This window comes from Mauremys mutica, unplaced genomic scaffold, assembly GCF_020497125.1.
Source record: "Mauremys mutica isolate MM-2020 ecotype Southern unplaced genomic scaffold, ASM2049712v1 Super-Scaffold_100101, whole genome shotgun sequence".
NCBI classification, from domain to species: domain Eukaryota; kingdom Metazoa; phylum Chordata; order Testudines; family Geoemydidae; genus Mauremys; species Mauremys mutica.
In genome coordinates this window covers 627,720-640,907 of record NW_025423268.1, presented here as the reverse complement: position 1 = coordinate 640,907, position 13,188 = coordinate 627,720, and the positions used below count along the sequence as shown (strand labels likewise).

Below are 13,188 nucleotides of genomic sequence, written 5' to 3'. Positions count from 1 at the left end.
GTTGGGGGCCCAGGAGGAGGCACTTGATGTTCAGTGTCTTGGAGCAGCTGGGTTTGGACACGGTGGGTGTTCAGGAAATGCACATTAACAACTCTAGGGTAGCTTGATGGGCAGAGGGTGATTGGAGGAAGGGCCCATCCCTCTGGTCCTCCAGGCCAGGGAAGGATGATGGGGTTGGAGTCTTGTTCTTCACATTCGCAGTGCGAGTACAGAAGGGGCTGGAGCTCCGACCAGGGAGAGCATTACTGGTGGCTTTGTGCTCCATGGCACTGGTTACTGCTATATTAGTGTGTATGGTCCCCAATTAAGGCATGAAAGGAAAGTTCTATGAAGGAACAGGCTCCCTTCTTCTAGACCGCACGGTGTTTGGTGTCAGGGGGGATTTCAGTTGTTGCACCGGCCTGAGGACTGTTGGTCCTGTTTTCCCAACCGTCAGAGGAAACTCTTCTATGATGAGCACTACCTGGCGCAGGTCTGTAGTGAGGTCGGCTTAGAGAACGTGTTTCTGCACAGTGGAACCAGTGGAGGGTGGGCAGTAACCTCCTATTCCTCTGACCTGAGCTCACAGCAGCCACAGAGAGGATACACCTTTCTGAGGGGACAGGCCAGGAGTCGCACTGACCGGATTTCCGTGAAGGAGAGCACGTCGACAGCCCAGTGCAGGGTGGTGCCAATGGACTGTTCGGATCACACAGCTCTCACTGTGTGCTCAATGTGGGCAATTCCCTGACCCAGGGCAGAGGATATTGGAAGCTGAACATCCAGAGCTTGCAAGATAAAGGAGCAGGGGGGTGAGGCCTGGTGGTGTTGGCAGAACGGGAAAGCAGCAGAGGGTTCTATGGCAACCAGGGGGCTCGGTGGGAGTCGGCGGCTTTGTTCTGGGAGTCGGGCAAACACCGCAACATTAAAGAAACCAACGGTGCCAAGTCCTGCAGCGTCGCCTGTGGGATTTCCACAAGAGCATCCAGGCAGGGGAGCCAGTCAGCGTGTGACTGTATGACTGGATCAAGTGACAGCTGCCCGAGTTCCACTGAATAGTGCAAGCTGAGCTCAGGGGGACTCTGGGACCTGTGGCTTCATACCTAAGCATATGTGGAGTTTCAAGGCTTTGTCTTGCTCTTTCAAATGATGCAGGAGCTAGTCTTTTGCCTGCTGGCTGTTGTGACTTGCCTGGAGCCCTGTAGGGAGGGATGGGAGCTGGGTTTACTCTGAGTTCTGCAGCTGGGCTGCAGCCAGGCACAGGAGGCCGCCCTCTTGGTTGACCTACTGGCCCAAAGTCACTTTGGCGGTGTTGGTCTTTCCCCAGGAAAGCTGAAGCACAGGCCTGAGGGAGGGAGACTCAATCCTTCTCCCTCTTGGTCAGGGCAGAAGAGGCGGCTGTGAGAGCGGCCAGGTTCCTGAGCTGGGCCTTCCAGCGTTTGGGGAGGGTGGAGCTGACTGGGGCATGGTGCTGGCAAAATGCCTCAGGGCGCTGGCGGGAGGAGCAGGCCAGGGCAAGGGCTGGGAAGAGAGAGAGAGAGACCAGCAGGTTTCCTCTATTGTTTCCTGCGCCCTTTTTCTTCCATAGTTTCTCCTCCACATGAACTTGCTCACTCACAGTGCCCCCCCACACACACATTACCTTCCAGCAGGAGGTGGCAGCACCCCCCACCCAATGCAGGGGAAAGGGCTGAGTGTATCTCTGCACCCTGAGTCCAGGGCACCCACTCTCTCTGCCCCACACATCGAATCTGGCCCTGCTGCAAAGTGACCCCTAAGAACCAGCATCCTCCAGGACAGCAGGTTTGGCCTCAGAGCAGGGAATGTGTCCCCCATGCTGCTCTTAGGCCACTAGGTGCTCTGGAAACAGGAGGGCTCTGAATGTAACCTATAGCGCACATAGCTCATTTGGGGATGTAGCTTAATGGTAGCGTGCATGCTTTGCATGTATGAAGTCCAGGGTTCAATCCCCAACATCTCCAGGTTCTTTTCACCCTGCTGCTTTGCTTATGCCCAGAGGGGATGTGGCCCTGCAATCTCCCTGCAGGAATTTCAATCCTGCTTAGTGAGGGGTAAGTGCCAATTGCATGGAAGGTCTGGGGGGGTTTCTGCTCCTAAGTCTCCTCTGTACATGTAAGATTCCCACCTGCTGCGCTGCTTGGGACAAGGGTAGATGAGAACAGAGAATCCTCAGGCACTGGAGGGAAAGGTCCCATCTGCACAGACTGAGAGGCAAAGACTAGACTCATTTCTTGTCTGGACCCAATCTTTTCACCTGGTATAGCCCTTGTTCCAGCTCAGGTGATAGCTAGGGGATGTCTCATGACTGCAGCCATGTTTGTTCAGTTCCACCCCCTTATACAGCTTTGGTACAAGGCAGGAATTTTTTCTCTCTCTCCTGGGGAAGAGCCCCAGGTTTAAGATGGATTCCTGTACCAGGTGATACCTTACAAGAGACCTTTTGCATGAAGCATAGTCCAGTCACTTTATATTCACACTCATTCGCATATTTTCATAAAATCCTATGGAGTGCAACGTCACAGCAGGGAAAGGGTTTTACTGCGGCACCTGGGAGCAGTTGAGTTTCATGTTCAGGCTGTGGTATGAGTTCCTCCAGGTTTCTCGTAAGCACACAGAGACCTTAGCAAGTGCTCTCGATACAGGAATGGCCCTGACACGATAAAGTGATGGGGATTGCATTTTCCTTTTTTATTTCTGTATTTCCAATGACATTTCTGTTTGTGATTTTGTTTTGCTTTGTATAACTGTGTTTTCTCCTGGATTTGATATTTAACTAAAAAAAGAATAAGGCCTCAGGGCACCGGATGGAGGAGCAGGCTGGGGCTAGGACTGCTAGGAGAGCGAGAGTAGCAGGTTTTCTGTATTGTTTCCTGCCTTCATTTTCATGACTAGTTTCTCTCGTGCACTAAATTTGTTTCTTTCACATGTGAGTCTGGCTAGTTCAGTTGGTAGAGCATCAGACTTTTAATCTCAGGGTTCAAGTCCCTGGTCACGTGAAATGGAAGAAGGATGTTATTTGACAGCACCTTTTTTCCCCAGGACTTGGCTTTTCACTAGGAAGGGCCATGTACTGCCTGGGACTGAAGGGGCAACGTCCTCACATGCCCACTGGCCTCTCAGGCTGGATTAAGAAAGGCCTCTGGGAGCTGCAGCAAACTGCTGCATGACAACTTGGTGAGCAAATGCAGGGCTGCCCCCACAGGGTCATCCACACCAGAGCTCAGCAGAGGTCTGGGGGTTCCCTATTGGTCCCATGGGTTAAGGGCCAGCACTCGGGACTTTGAGTCCTGCAATCTGAGCTGAAGTCTCAGTGGGCTCTGAGGACAATTTCTGTGCCACAAACCCTGCTGGGCCTTCCAAGGCTCTATCTTGCTCTCTCCAATGCCATGAAAGCCTGTCTTTCACCCGCTAGCTGTTGTGACTTGAGCACAAGAGGGACATTTGATCCAGAAGCCTGGCCGTGCCTGGAGTCCTGTAGGTAGGGATGCGAGCTCCATTTCCTCTGAGTCCTAAAGCTGGGCTGCAGCCTGGCCTAGGAGGCAGCCCTATTGGTTGACCTACTGGCCCAAAGTCACTTGGGCGGTGTTGGTGTTCCCCAGGGATGCTGAAGGGCCTAAGGGAGGGAGGCTCAATACTCCCCCGCATCAGTCAGGGCAGAAGAGGAGGGCTGCAAGAGTGGGCAGGTTGATGGCTGGGCCTTCTAGCGTTCGGTTGGGGACAAGGTGGGGAACGCGAACCGGGAGAAATGGTTGCTGGCCTGTGAGGAGTGGCTCAGCCGGTGGCGTAAGTGGACCTTGTCATTACCTACAAGGTTGTGATGCTCAAGACCCATCTGTGGGAAATTTCCTCAGCCAGGTATCTCCCCCTGCTCCACGAGTGCTGCAGAGACCGAACACGATGGCCTTCCACTTCTTGTGGGGCCATAGGATGTCCCTACCTAGTCAGGAGAAGTGCGGCTTTTCTGCCGTATTAGAAGGGAGGTTGGGCCTGGTGGGCTTCGAAGACTTTTATGACTCTACCTGTTTTGTTTTTCAATTTTCAGTGTGTGGCTGAGCTGGAAGGCAGGTCAGGCCCGAGGGGAATGGGGGGGCAACCGCAAAGAATGCAACTGACTCTTCCGATATGGCCATATTTTTTTTACCCCACTGGGTGCAGCACCGGGTATGAAATGGCCGATAGTGGCGGAAGGGGGAGGAGATTAGGAAGGCCTTCCCCCCCCCCGTGTTCTTCTACTCCCACCTTACAGCCTACAGGATTTTCAGTGGGTGGCTAGGTGGAAGGTGCTTGCAGGATGGCTTCATCTGCAACAGTGGACACCCTCACAGCAGCGGCGGCCACAACAGTGAGCCTCCCCCCCCCCAGCCCTTCGGCTCAGTCTGAACAGAGGTCAATGTACCACTGGGTGAGACAGGCCAATTTTAAGGAGCTTCCTCTGAAGGTGAGCAACTGTCCCCAGAACTTACTGACAGGAGCTTTAAAGTATTTGCAAATGTGCACGGCCGGCATGTGCAGAGCAAAGGCGGCCCGGGGGCACTGTGTCAGGCTCTGGCACCGCTTAAGACAATGGACCATCATCAGCCACCAGGTGACCCAGGATCTAAGGCAGGAATGGGGTGAGAAAGCAAGTCAAGCTGAGCAAGGCAGGCAAAAATTCATTTCGCCTTTGTGGGTGCTCGTAGTGATGCCCTTTTTGTGTGCCAGGGCTGACAAAAACATCCCGGACAGAGAAGCAGCAGGCCAAAAAAGCAGCAGGGGTATTCTATCTGCTACCCAAGATCCATAAACCTGGAAATCCTGGTTGCGCCATCATCTCAGGCATTGGCACCCTGACAGCAGGATTGTCTGGCTGTGTAGACTCCCTCCTCAGGCCCTACGCTACCAGCTACCTTTGAAACACCACTGACTTCCTGAGTAAACTACAATCCACTGGTGATCTTCCAGAAAACACCATCCTGGCCACTACGGAGGTAGAAGCCCTGTACACCAACATTCTACACAAAGATGGACTACAAGCCGTCAGGAACAGTATCCCCGATAATGTCACGGCAAACCTGGTGGCTGAACTTTGTGACTTTGTCCTCACCCATAACTATTTACATTTGGGGACAATGTATACCTTCAAGTCAGCAGCACTGCTATGGGTACCCTCATGGCACCACAGTATGCCAACATTTCTATGGCTGACTTAGAACAACGCTTCCTCAGCTCTCATCTCCTAATGCCCCTACTCTACTTGCGCTACACTGATGACATCTTCATCATCTGGACTGATGGAAAAGAAAACCCTTGAGGAATTCCACCATGAGTTCAACAATTTCCATCCCACCATCAACCTCAGCCTGGACTAGTCCACACAAGAGATCCACTTCCTGGACACTACTGTGCTAATAAACGATGGTCACATAAACACCACCCTATACCAGAAACATACTGACCGCTATACTTACCTATATGCCTCCAGCTTTCACCCAGACCACATCACACAATCCATTGTCTACAGCTAAGCTCTAAGATATAAGATATATGCTCCAAACCCTCAGAGAGACAAACGCCTACAAGATCTCTATCAAGCGTTCTTACAACTACAGTACCCACCAGCTGAAGTGAAGAAACAGATTGACAGAGCCAGAAGAGTACCCAGAAGTCACCTACTACAGGACAGGCCCAACAAAGAAAGTAACAGAATGCCACTAGCCATCACCTTCAGCCCCCAACTGAAACCTCTCCAGCGCATCATCAAAGATCTACAACCTATCCTTAAAGATGATCCCTCACTCTCACAGATCTTGGGAGACAGGCCAGTCCTTGCTTACAGACAGCCCCCCCCGCCCCCCCAACCTGAAGCAAATACTTACCGGCAACCACACAACAAAAACACTAACCCAAGAACCTATTCTTGTTACAAAGCCCATTGCCATGTCTGTCCATCTATTCAGGTGATACCATCATAGGACCTAATCACTTCAGCCACACTATCAGAGGCTCGTTCACCTGCACATCTACCAATGTGATATATGCCATCCTGTGCCAGCAATGCCCCTCTGCCATGTACATTGACCAAACCAGCCAGTCTCCACGTAAAATAATAAATGGACACAAATCACATGTCAAGAATTATAACATTCAAAAACCAGTCGGAGAACACTTCAATCTCCTGGTCATGCATTTACAAACCTAAAAGTCGCAATATTATAACAAAGAACCTTCAACAACAGACTCCAACGAGAGACTGCTGAATTGGAATTAATTTGCAAACTGGACACCATTAAATTAGGCTTGAATAAAGACTGGGAGGGGATGGGTCATTACACAAAGTCAAACTATTTCCCCATGTTTATTTGTCCCCCTACTGTTACTCACACCTTCCTGTCAACTGTTGGAAATGGGCCATCCTGATGATCACTACAAAAGGTTTTTTTCTCCTGCTGATAATAGCTCACCTTAACTGCTCATTCTTGTTAGAGTGTGTATGGCAACACCCATTTTTTTCATGTTCTCTGTGTATATATATATCTTACTGCTTTATTTCCACTGCATGCATCCGATGAAATGGGTTTTAGCCCAGCAAAGCTTATGCTCAAACAAATTTGTTAGTCTCTAAGGTGCCACAAGTACTCCTCTTTCTTTTTGCAGATAAATTAATGGAGGTTAAGTCCATGAATGGCTATTAGCCAGGATGGGAAAGGAATGGTGTCCCTAGCATCTGTTTGTCAGAGGGTGGAGATGGATGGTAGGAGAGAAATCACTTGATCATTACCTGTTCAGTCCCTCTGGGGCACCTGGCATTGGCCAGTGTTGGCAGATAGGATGCGGGGTTGGATGGACGTTTCGTCTGACCCAGTATGGCCATTCTTATGTTCTTATGAAGAGAGGGGCAAAGCCCTGTGACAGAGATTCTGTAGTGTAGTGGTTATCATGTTTGCCTAATACGCAAAAGGTCTCTGGCCTGAAACCAGGCAGAAACACAATGGCTTAATTTTCCCAGCTCCTACTGGCCTATCTCTGCTGTTGTAAGAGCAGCAGTGATTTCTATGCGCAGAAGGTCTGTTATACTTCCCCTGCTCCCACTTTTGTCTCCTCTCCCTCTCTGAATGCCTGTGAAGTGGCTTTCCCCATCCCGCTCCCTCCTGGAATGCTCGTGGGATGAATGGGTTGGTTGAAGAGCAGAAGAGCTCCCAGGTAGACAAGGTGTCTGGGACTCTAATTAGGCAGCGATCACACACCCAGAGCATGGACACTGCCCAAGGTGGAGTGTGACCAACCAGATGCAGCCAAGTCATCTGTAGTTGCAGGCCATGAGGTGCAGGCCCTTAAAAGGGGAAGGGGCCATGTGCTCAGGAGAGCACTCACAAGCTTGTACCTCCAGTGAATGCCCTTTGCCAGGACCACCTGACCAGTGGTTCTCTGCGTTGTATTTCATTGTGCCTCAGGAAGACTTACCTTCATCGCACCGTCCATAGCTGCGCTGTGGGACACTTACCTTGCAGAATCCTGACATCTCCAGTGCTGTGCCAGTCCTGGGAGCGTGAGTATGCGAGTGCGAGTGTGACCCCCGCCCCCGCTTATTTTGAGGTTAGCTGTCAGTATAATAAATGTGCTGCTTTCTGCCAAAATCTGGTGGGTCATTAGTCCTCCCTACGCTTACTAGCTGGCCCAATTTCGGGTAACACCTGTGATAACCCCAACCCCTGCAGGATAGAGGGTGGTGAAATGAGCTGAGGAAAAAGCCTTGGCATCAGCAGGGGAAAGCTAGAGGATCTTGGCCAGTCACCTTTTGAAGCCGTGTGGCTTGGTCTCCTCTGCCCTTGGAGGTTGGCCTTTGGCGGCCGGCTGTTCTGCGTGACTTGGCCAATGGGCGCTGCGGAATTGGTACTCGGGGCAGGGGCAATGAATGGAGACACTCCCCCAACCCCAGGGGATGCTGGGACATGCCGGCCATTTCTGTTTGTGACATGGAGGGACAGAAGCAGAGTGGGCACATCTCTGCACACCCATGGGGGGAGGGGAGCAGAGGTCATCCATGTGCTGCCTGGGGTAGGGGCAGAGCACAGAGCTGCCGCCCCTCCCGGGTCTATTACAGGAGTGGGTGGGTGGGGTCTATTGGCCTGCAAGGTGCAGCAGGTTGGACTAGATGATCACACTGGTCCCTTCTGACCTTAAAGGCTCTGAGTCTAAAAGGGAGAGGGAAGTAAGGAATTTTTTTTTAAAAAATAAACCAAACATTGTAATACCAGGATAACTCCAACAGCTCATTGTGTAGTCCCACCCCTTTCTTCCTCCATTTTGTGTTTAATGACCTGCAGGACATTGATTCTCTTGTTCCATTGATAAACTGATACAATGTGACTGAAATTAAACCAATTCCCAGGGAAGAAAACATCACAACTTTGCATTGGCTGGGAATTGAACCCACATCAACTGCTTGGAAAACAACTATGCTCATAACTATACCACCAATGCATCTGGCAAAGGTGTAACTTATGCTTCCTGGATGAGGCTAGAGCAGCATTGAGGAGATTTTCTGCCTGTTAAAATGTACTGGATTCTCGTCGCTAAAAAAACCCACCTCCATCTTCACTTGGGTTTGAACCATCAGCCTTTCAATTAGCCACCAAAGTTGTTAACCACAGGGTATGTCTACACTACGGGATTATTCCGATTTTACAGAAACTGGTTTTTGGAAACAGATTGTATAAAGTCGAGTGCACATGGACACACTAAGCACATTAATTTGGTGGTGTGCGTCCATGTACCGAGGCTAGCATCGATTTCCAGAGCGTTGCACTGTGGATAGCTATCCCATAGCTATCCCGTAGGTCCCGCAGTCTCCCCTGCCCATTGGAATTCTGGGTTGAGATCCCAGTGCCTGATGGGGCAAAAACAGTGTCGCGGGTGATTCTGGGTAAATGTTGTCACTCAATCCTTCCTCCGTGAAAGCAACGGCAGACAATCATTTCGTTCCCTTTTCCCTGGATTGCCCAGGCAGACGCCATAGCACGGCAACCATTCAGTCTTTTTTCACTGTCACTGTATGTCTACTGGATGGTGCTGACAGACGCTTAAAGAAGAGAATGACCTGGGAGTCATTCCCATTTTTGCCCAGGCACCTCTGGCTGATCTCACCGAGGCCAGCCAGGAACTCTCACGGGACGATGATGACGGATACCAGTCCTACTGTACCGTCTGCCATCCGGAAGGGAAGGGAAGGGGATGCTGCTGTGTAGCGCTGCAGCACCGCGTCTGCCAGCAGCATCCAGTAGACATACGGTGACATTGAAAAAGGGTGAGAAATGATTTTTATCCCTCGGCTTTCATGGGGGCGGGGAATGACACATACCCGGAACCACCCGCAACAATGTTTTTGACCTTTCAGGCTTTGGGAACTCAGCCAAGAATGCAAATGATTTTCGGAGAGTGCGGGAACTGTGGGATAGCTACAGTCATCAGTCGCCCCTCCCTCCGTGAGCATCCATTTCATTCTTTGGCTTTCTGGTACGCTTGTCTCAGCTCTTTAAGTTTCAGCACTGTGTTGAGTCCCTGCTGTGGCCTCTGTCCATCATAGCCTTGGAGATTTTTTCAAATGCTTTGGCATTTCATCTTTTGGAACGGAGTTCTGATCGAACAGATTCATCTCCCCATACAGAGATCAGCTTCAGTATCTCCCGTACGGTCCATGCTGGAGCTCTTTTTGGATTCTGGGACTGCATGGTCACCTGTGCTGATCAGCGCTCCATGCTGGGCAAACAGGAAATGAAATTCAAAAGTGCGCGGAGCTTTTTCTGTCTACCTAGCCAGTGCATCCGAGTTCAGATTGCTGTCCAGAGCGGTCACAATGGTGCACTGTGGGATGGCGCCTGGAGGCCAATACCGTCGAATTGCGGCCACACTAACCCTAATCCAACATGGCAATACCGATTTCAGCACTACTCCCCTCGTCGGGGAGGAGTACAGATACCGGTATTAAGAGCCCTTTGTATTGATATAAAGGGCTTGGTTGTGTGGACGGGTGCAGGGTTAATGCGATTTAACGCTGCTAAATTCGATATAAACTCGTAGTGTTGACCAGGCCAGAGAAAGCAGCAGGTTTCCCCTATTGTTTCCTGCTCATTTTCTTGACTAGTTTCTCCTCTGCACCAACTTGTGGTTTTGGTTTCTGAGCCTGGCTAGCTCAGTTGGCAGAGCGTCAGACTTTTAATCTGAGGGTCCAGGGTTCAAGTCCCTGGTCAGGTGATAAACTACTCACCAAGATTTTAAGCTGTCTTGCTGGAGTCCTCTTTGATGTTACTTTTTCTCTTCAGGATTTTCTCTTTCCTCAGAAGGGCCTTTTTGTGTGTGGGTTTCAAGGGGCAACTTCCTGACAGCTCCTCTGTCCTTGCAGCCTGGAGGAATAAAGGCCTCTGGGCATAGAGCATGTTCCTTCCCTGCACACACACACGAACACCCGTAAGGAATTAGAATCACCTGCTGCCTTGCCCTGTCCTGCTGGATCCCCCAATGAAGATGCTCTTCAGCCTAAACCCATGACCTCTCTTTTCCCAGTGCCCCTTAATCCCAACCCACAACCCGTGTTATGCTCACTGCTCCTCACTCCCAACCAGAGCCTGCTCCTCTTCACCCTTTTCCTCAGTCCCAATTTAAACAGCCACACTGGGCTGGACCAAAGGCCCACCTAGCTCTGTGTTTTGTCCTCTGTCAGTAGCCAATACCAGGTGCCCTAAAAGTTAATCAACAAGGCACCACTGGGAGTTGAACCCAGGATATCCTGTTTACAAGACAGGTGCTTTAGCCAACTAAGCCATGGTGCCTGCCTATAGCTAAAACACAGTGTCTGCCCACACCTGACTTCCTGCCATCCCCACTGGGGCCTGACAAGCTTTGCTTGTGTTTGGATTCTGCAAAGCAGAGGAGCAGGTGAGGTTTTCCTTGCAAGCTGTGTGTGTGTGTGTGAATCTTTGGCCAGGTCTGCACTACAAAGTTATTTCAGCAGAATTATATTGCTCAGGTGTATGGAAAAACACACAACGCTCCCTCGGTCAGCAGCTTTTGGCTGGTGCACACACTGCAATACCACATCTGGCGACAAAATTGGCCTGTTTTGGTGACAAAATAAAACCACCTCGACAAGAGGCCTAGAGCTTTGTGCAGCAAATGTAAAGTGACAAATTGTCAGTGTAGACGCTGCTGGTCATTATATCACCATAACTGGCCTCCACCAGTATCCCACAATGCCTGCCGTGAACTCGCCTGCCCTGCATTCCTGTTACAGAGGCTGGGCCCCTCCCCTTTCATAGCTCCAGAAAGTTCTGACAGCTGAGCCGCTATCTACACCGGGATTAGGTTGATAGAACTGCATTGCCAGCCTAAGTAATGTAATTACATTAACCTAATTTTGTAGTGTAGACCTGTCCAAAGCATCATACACACACCTTGGGAGCAAAACTTCACCTGCTCCTCTGCTTTAAAGAAGCCAAACACGAGCAAAACTTGTCAGGGCCCAGTGGGGATTGGCAGAGAGTCAGGTGTGGGCAGACACAATGCTTTAACTAACAGCAGGCACCATGGCTTAGCTGGTTTAAGGTCTTGTTTTGTAAACAGGAGATCCTGGGTTCAACTCCCAGTGGTCCCTTGAAGAGTGGCTTTTGGGGCACCTGGTATTGGCTGCTGTCAGAAGGCAAGATTGAGAGCAAGATAGACTCCTATGCTGCCCCTTCCTCCCGCTCAATGCTCTCTGCCTCCTCCCCACCCTCACCCGCCCTTACGGTCATTACAAAGTGGCAAGGCAGAGCCCTCCCATTTTTAAAAGTCCTGGGGTGTTGTTCCCCCCTGTTCAGGCACCCCTGGGGCCCTGAACTTCACACAGCTCTCCCTGATTTCAGCTGTTAGTGAGGGAGCCTCACTGCTAGCACAGACTGGGCAGTTTGTTGCATGAGAGACACTGTCCCAAAGCAGGACTAATGCTTAGAGCTGGTTCTCAGTGATTTCAGATCTGTTGGTCTGCAGCAAGACTCTCCATTGAGTCTTAACCAGCTCTGTTATTACACAGGGAAGAACACAAATGGGGCCTGGAACCCTTAAGAAGAATCCACCCCACCGAGTACAACACTTGTCGCTATCTGCTCTCAGCCCCACTGAGAATGTTTTGGGGTCACGCCTTGCCTGTATCAACCTAGGGGGTCTCAAATAAGCATAGCTAACAGGTGCTCCAGTGGCACAATTGGTTAGCACACAGTACTTATAGGGCAGTGCTGAGAGGAGCTATGCTGAGGTTGTGAGTTTGAACCTCCCCTGGAGCACTGGTTTCCATTAACCACATGGCATCATACCCTCATTTGGCCCTGTAGAATTTGTTTGGGAAACAAGCCTTTGCTGACAAGATTTGTCTCTGTTCATATTTCACCTTCAGGTGTTATGCTGAGGGATCTTTAGTATATCTTTGGGAGGTTAATAACTATCTTCTCAACTTTATTTACTCAACTTAAAAATTGGTGTCACTTGATTTGCATCTCCCTGTGAAAATACAACTGACACGTGTGGCTTTCTACAGGGGGTCATGATGTTAAAGTTGGGGAATTCAGTCTCTGTACTTCTGGGGGAGGCTGTTGCTTCTTTACAGCTGCCTCACGGCCAGGCACACCAGGCTGTTAGCTGCACTCACTGTCCTTGCCAGGGGCCCCTGCTGAACCCTGGGCGGCTGCACTGCCATGCTGGGGTGACTCTGCAGGGGGAGAAGCTGCTGTGGAGCAATGTAGAGCAAGTGCAGGAAGGAAATGGGGTCACTATTCATATTCTGAACTGCACAATTTTCCAAATTTGGAAAAAGATTAATAGATTCATAGACTTAAGGTCAGAAGGGACCATTATGATCATCTAGTCTGACCTCCTGCACAATGCAGGCCACAGAATCTCACCCACCCACTCCTGTAACAAACCCCTAACCTATGTCTGAGTTACTGAAGTCCTCAAATCGTGGCTTAAAGACTTCACAGTGCAGGGAATCCTTCAGCAAGTGACCCGAGCCCCACGCTGCAGAGGAAGTTGAATGTCCGAGAACAATTCTAAGGGGAAGGTGAATGCAGAGCAACGACACTGGCGATGCCCAGACCTCAAATGGGGGCAGCGTGGAAATTAATAATGGGAAGATCATTTGCAAAATTAGTCATCACTGACAAGCTTTGTCTCTGTTCCTAT

At 50.4% G+C, this 13,188-nt stretch overlaps 2 non-coding genes across 2 annotated transcripts; one reads left to right on the top strand and one right to left on the bottom strand.

The window, feature by feature from the left end:
* Positions 1–10,157: 10,157 nt before the first annotated feature.
* TRNAK-UUU lies at positions 10,158–10,230 on the top strand. The gene has a single exon. It is a non-coding gene; the product is annotated as a tRNA-Lys (tRNA).
* A 501-nt stretch (positions 10,231–10,731) lies between these two features.
* On the bottom strand, positions 10,732–10,805 carry TRNAT-UGU. The gene has a single exon. It is a non-coding gene; the product is annotated as a tRNA-Thr (tRNA).
* Positions 10,806–13,188: the final 2,383 nt, after the last annotated feature.